Below are 6855 nucleotides of genomic sequence, written 5' to 3'. Positions count from 1 at the left end.
AAAGGAAATACTAGAAATAAAAAACACTACTAGAAAAATTAAAAATGTCTTTGATGGGCTCATCAGTAGAATGCTTATGGTCAAGAAAGAATTAGTGAGCTTGCAGGTAGGTGAATAGAAACTTTCCAAACAAAAATATAAAGAGAATAATTTTAAAACATCTAATAGCTATGGAACTCTTTCAAGAAATACAAACTTTGCCTTACCGATGGGTATAAAGTGATATTTCAATGTTTCTTAGGCCTTTTAAAACCTTGTCTTAACATTCAACATGCTGGTCTCAAAGTCAGCAATTCAATTATGTTAACCTGCATGCTCCTCTCAATCCATTCCTCCTAACCTCTGCACATATCCCCCCAGTCATATTATTAGCCTATTTCATAATTTCCTCAACACTGAATTTTTCTTACTGATGGTCATTGTTACTATTAGCTTCTAGAGTTTCCATTATGCTTCAAAAATTACCTTCTTTTTAAACATCCCAAATAAAAGAACAGAACAAAACTACAGAAAAAAAAAATGGAGAAAAGCAATCTGCCAGATGCAGAGTTCAAAGTACTGGTTATAAAGATGTTCAATGAACTCAGGGGAAGAGTAGATGAACTCAGAGAACTTTAACAAAGAGATAAGAAACATAGAAATGGAGATAGAAAACATAAAAAGAACCAGTCAGAAATGAAGAATACAATAACTGAAATGAAGAATACATTTAAGAGAATCAACAGTAGATTAGATGAAACAAAGGATCGAATCAGTGATTTAGAAGATAAGGTAGCAGAAAACACACATCACCACCTAACTAGTCCTACAAGAAACGTTAGAGGGACTTCTTTAAGAAGATGAAGAAGAAAGATAAAAAGTATGAATTATAAAATGGCAATAACTTCGTATCTATCAACAAGTACTTTAAATGTAAATATACTAAATTCTCCAATCAAAAGATTGGGTAGCTGAATGGATAAGAAAACAAGACCTTAAAAAAAAAAGAAAAGACCCTTACATATGCTGCCTATAGGAGACACTTCAGATCTAAAGAAACACACAGACTGAAAGTAAGGGGATAAAAGAAAATATTTCATGAAAGTAGAAAAATAACTGGAGTAGTAATACGTATATAAGATAAAATAGACTTTAAAACAAAAGCTATAACAAGAGACAAAAACAGACCCAGTAATCTTACTTCTGGGTGTTTTTCAAAAGAAATCCAAAACACTACTTCAAAAGGACACTTAAATCCATATGTTCATCGCAGCATTATTTACAACAGTCAACATACAAAGGCAGCCTGGGTGTCCATCAATGGATGAATGGATAAAGAAGAGGTAGTACATGTATATAAAAGAATATTACTCAGCCATAAAAAAAGAATAAAATCTTGCCATTTGAAACAACATGGATAAATCTAGAGGATGTTGTGCTAAATGGAGTAAGTCAGACACAGAAAGGCAAATGCCATATGATTTCACTTACATGTGGAAACTAAAGAACAAAATAAACAAACAAAACAGAAACAAACTCATAGATATAGAGAACATTTTGATTGGTGCCAGATTGGAGGGAGGTTGGGGGGGATGAAAAGGGGAAGGAATTAAGGAGTACAAATTGGTAGTTACAAATAGTCATGGAGATGCAAAGTACAGCAAAAGGAATATAATCAACAATATTGTAATAACCATGTATGATATAAGATGGGTACTAGATTTATCGGGGTGATTACTTTGTTATGTTACATAAATGTCTAACCACTATGTTGTACACCTGAAAGTAATACCGTATACCAACTGTAATTTAAATTTTTTCTAATTATTTAAAAAATAAAATAACAGCCTAATACTTATTTTCTTTTTGAAATGTTCTTTTTGCATGAATGGAGCCTTTTTTTAATCTAATGTCAATGTTCACTAGATCCCCTCAATCCAGTTATAGCTTCTCCCCATGTTCTGCCTTAAGATTGAGCTAGCTGGGTCCCTCTGTCTCGCTCTGGATTTATATACTCTATCTCCTCCACTCCCAACCCCAATGCCAAGGTAACCTGGAGCAAAATGTACCAAACATGGTTTCATGGCTCAAGCTAACCTTCCCATCTGTACACCACTCATGTCTGTATCTCCATTATTCTGTGTCTATGAATACAGGGAACTCCTCAAACAAACCAGTGAGGTCAGTTTCAGAGGCATATAGTATTCAGTGTTTGGGCATAAATTTTGTTTAGAAATGTATGGTGTATTTCAAAAAGCCTGGACCTGAAAATAGTAAACAGGATTTGTCTCCAGACTTTCCCCTTGCTTACTGCATGAGCTTCATAAGCTACATTATGTGAGCCTCTATTATTTCATCTTTAAAATGTGATAATCTACACAGATTATGAAGATTATACAAAATAAAATAATTTAAATAACTATGTATGATGCCAGGTGGGTACTAGACTTATCAACAAGATCACCTCATAAGCTTATAAATGTCTAACCACTATGCTACACACCTGGAACTAATACAATAGTAAATATCAACTGTAATTGAAAAAAATAAAAATTTTTAAAAATTAAATAAAAATAGGAAATAAAATATTTCACAAAACAAAAAATAATAATTTATTTAAAAGCAATTATCAAAGTGCCCAAGATATAATAAATGCTTCAAGACTTGTTTATATTCATAAACACTAAGTTATAAAAGCTAGAAGATGAATAAGTAGAATATTAAAGTGAAGAAATGTTATTTACTTTTTAGTACAAATTGAATGAAAATAGAGCATTGGTGCTTTTTTTTCTCTTCTAAATTTTGCAATATTCAACAATCCATTGTGATAAGCCATCAAAGAAACAGATTTTCCCACCTCTTTAGCTTTTCATGATATATTTAAGTATTCTCATAAAAGCTTATAAATATTTTTATAAGATTTAAAAGTATTACAACTAAATTTGGCATCGTTTTGGCATTCTGGATAAACTCAGATTCATAAATTCATTTAGGCATATAATCAGAGCAACCTCAAGCCGCTGGACCCACTTTTAAACTGCTGTAAGAGAGTATCTCAGAAAAAAGTTTCTTTGTGGGTCAAAAGAGAATTCTAGAATCCATATACCTAATAAATGACTTCCTTAGAAAGTTGGAATTGAAAAATCAAATTATTTCAGTGTATTTAAATACATTTCATAGTGATCAACAGTGTAAAAAATTTCCATAATCAGGATTTTCCAACCATAATCAGAATCTCTTAATCAAAATGGTAGAGGAAAAAAAAAAAAGCCTTCAGTTAATGTGGAACAGTTAATCTGGAACAGTTTGCTGCAGAGTGTGTGTAGCTATAAAATTTCTTGAATTGGCCAATATGGCATGTTGGGAATTAATTCTAGAAAAGTGCTGAAAGCAAATTGAACTTCTAATAGCAATATTTAGCATTGCTTAATCCTCCATGTTGCTGAAATAGTCCTAACAGCTCTCTGTTGTACCCTTGGAGGGTCCCCAGTCTGAAAGACCAGGCTGCGGTAGAGTCTGCTGACCATAACTGGAGTGGTCTTTAGCCAGGGTTCACATCTTCATGGAGCGGCCAGCTCTATCACATCTTCCAAGTCCCCTAGAATAGCTCAGCTTGTCTAGGCTGTATTGAAATAACATTTTTATGGTACTTTTGGGAGAATTAAAGAACCTAAAAATATCTGAAAAGAAAAGCTATTTTAACTAAATGTCATACAATAGGTTTTTTCCTTCAATAATATTGATTTGACCCAGACCATCAAGACGAGCTTTGGTACAAGATAAAAGAGTGAGTGGCCTGCATAATGTGACCCTCACTTGTGACTAAAATGTCACTTTAAAGACATATTCTTCATTACCTTCATTTACAATGCAAATGTTCCTAAAACAGCTAAGGTAGGGTCACTACACTGCACAGTGAATGAATTCATCAGACTCTTTTCCTCCCACAGTGAAATAGGCAAAGCTGATCATAGAAGTAAAAGGGCATCAAAGGTAACAGTAAAAGGCATGAAAGGTCCTTCCATCATCTTCCCAGTCAGTACTCAGCCAGGACCCTCAGGCTCACCAAACTTTAACATTTTTTCCTGTCTCAGGGTTGTCCCCAGTTCAGCCTTTGTTTGATCACTGATATCAGTCTTTTCCTGAAGTCTGAAATAGGATAACTTTTATCGATACTTAAGTGCCAATAGTTTGCAGAACTTGGTCGTTGTGGATTTTACCTTACTATTTAATAGTTTTTTTAAAAAAATCCTTAGAGGTGATCATTGATAAAGTGGGATAAGACTTAGATTAAAAGCCTTGTCTTGCCTTAGCTATACCCAAAAGTAGAGTCCGAGTCAAAGATTTTTGTACAATCTGTTTACTTGAGAGTAATCCCAAGGAGCAGGAAAACAGACCAGAGAGAATGAAGAAATGAGTAAAGATCAATAAAAGAATTCATTACCAAGGTCACTGCTGGTATTTGGGAAAACAGAGCTTGTTCCCACCTTGGAACTTCTAAGGAGCTTATAAGATATCTCTCAGAATTGTCTACCCAAGGATTAACTAGAATTATTTGTCCACTGTCTCTTGCCTCTCAGTGGTTAAGGTTGCCCTTATGAGCATGTCAATGCTCCCACACTTCTGACCAGCAGGTACATACTTGAAGTCTGGAGCAGTCCAGAACAGAAAACAAAAGAACTATATGAGTACTTAAGGCACGATGTTACCAGTGTGAGATAAATTTGGAGTTTGCACAAAACTGTCTGCTATAGTCGCTATGCTTGAAAGCAAAAGTAAAATGAAGATGTGTATCAGAGATCAAAAGTGTCTGATACAGGCACAAATCTGTTCACCATAATGAAAATTGAAATTCTACTATCTCTTAATAAAATTTTGTTTTACCAAATAAAATACCAACCTTGATACTGTGATACAATAGCCCATTCTAAGACCTCTAACTAGGGTCTAATCTACAATGAACAAGTTGCCTTAAAAATTAGACAGTCAGAGGATTTGACATCAGCAAGATGGCAGAGTAGGAAACCTCAAACCCTTCTTCCTCTCACCAAAACACTGATTCAACTACAATACACCAACCAATTTCCTTTATGAGAAATTCAGGAAGCAGTGAAGAGGCTCCTACACCCCAAGCTGGCATGAAATCGGCTGCATTGAATGCTGTGGGAAAATTCATGGCACACTTTCGTCATAATCCCTCCTCCTAGCACAGAACCATGTGATTCGGAGCTCCCAGGGTGGAAAAAAAGAAGACTGGACGATGATGCACAAATCACTTTTAATTCTGGTATAGAAGTTAAAAGACAGAAGTATAAAAATAATTATAACTATAAAAATATGTTAGATACATAATATAAAAATATGCAATATGCATGTAATGTGATTCAGTCCTTCCATCCATACTCCTAAGAAATTGGTATGTCAAGCAATGGTCAATCTGATACTCAGTGCCATAGATGGACTGCTTTCCCTTTCCATTATGAAACAGTAACACCCAATTTTTTAAAGGCCACACTTAGAAGCCCTTAAGCAACCTTTCTCTTTCTCATGTGCAAGCTAAAGATGGTATTAGTTAATCCAAATTGATTTTGGCACACTCCCTAACACAAAAAGACCATTGCCATTTTATTTTGCAATTTTATGAATCCTGATGACTTTTCTCTACATTTCAGCATCACCACCAGCATATGAGATAATGATGATTAGCTTAACAGATGCTGGGAATTCTACAGTGGATTCGTCCAATTCCACTAGAATTTTTATTTCCCATCAGTACTGGTTATGGCCATGTGGTAAAATTAAACCACAATATCTGTGTTCTATCACTCAATTTATAAAGAACAGAGATTTCTACTCTGCTCATGCTCATAAAAGTTAAGTATTTGTTTTCATGGAAATCCAGATGAACTCTCATGAGCAATTTACCATCACAGTAAGCTAAAACGGGGTAAAGTCTCTGCATAAAAATAGTGCTCAGAAGAATAATCTTCCTCAAAATGGAACAGACACTCCCTCATCTGTACTCTAATCAGCATATCTGCATTTTTTGTTTCACATCTCTACAGTAGAAATAACTTCATAGAATTTAGGTAACACGTAAAATCTTTTCTAATAGGTGCTCAAGATTCAGTACTAAGAAAAACTCACACTTTATAAATATCCATCCATTTAACTTGCCTATTTTTTTTATTATTTCACATTCTTGGTATCTGTCAATACTGCATCCATATCTCAAACTTACTGTAATTTTTCACATTTATTTACTTAATTATATGTCTCATTTCCATCAGTTGTTCAGTCCTATATTCTACTGCTCACCATTTCTTTAATTAATAAATTTAAGTTTTTAACTAAGAAATAATATTTTAGATAGAGTAGTATTCTAATAACATATACAGAGACTTGTTCTATCATAATATCCTACTGGTATTTATATGAATAACACTTTTGAATAGGATCCGTGAAAAAAGAATTAAAATTTCACATTATGTCTACGGCCATGCCACCCTGAACAAGCCCCATCCCGTCTGATCTCGGAAGCTAAGCAGGGTTGGGCCTGGTTAGTACTTGGATGGGAGACCATCCAGGAATACCAGGTGCTGTAGGCATAAAAAAAATAAATAAAAATAAAAAATCACATTATAATTATAGAAATTTAGTGGAATTCTATTATATTAAGTAAGGATCCCTTTTCTGACTTTATGCATTGAGGACCATTGTTCTTACATGCTTTCTCAATTTTTGAGACAAATTTAAGGATTGCACTAATAGCAGAGTATCAATCAACCAATACCTCTATCAAAAAGTAATGAAAATTAAAATATGTATCCTTAAAAGCCAGATAATATTACATTTTCTAGATATGGAGATATAGAG

General features: G+C 33.9%; 1 non-coding gene across 1 annotated transcript; it reads left to right on the top strand.

Annotated features, from left to right (window-relative positions):
- Window positions 1-6468: 6468 nt before the first annotated feature.
- Window positions 6469-6587, top strand: LOC111728883. The gene has a single exon (XR_002775985.1). It is a non-coding gene; the product is annotated as a 5S ribosomal RNA (ribosomal RNA).
- Window positions 6588-6855: the final 268 nt, after the last annotated feature.

The sequence above is a fragment of the Pteropus vampyrus genome, unplaced genomic scaffold (genome assembly GCF_000151845.1).
Source record: "Pteropus vampyrus isolate Shadow unplaced genomic scaffold, Pvam_2.0 Scaffold234, whole genome shotgun sequence".
Lineage (NCBI taxonomy): Eukaryota > Metazoa > Chordata > Mammalia > Chiroptera > Pteropodidae > Pteropus > Pteropus vampyrus.
Note: the sequence above shows the minus strand (reverse complement) of the source record. Positions and strands in the feature narration are given on the sequence as shown.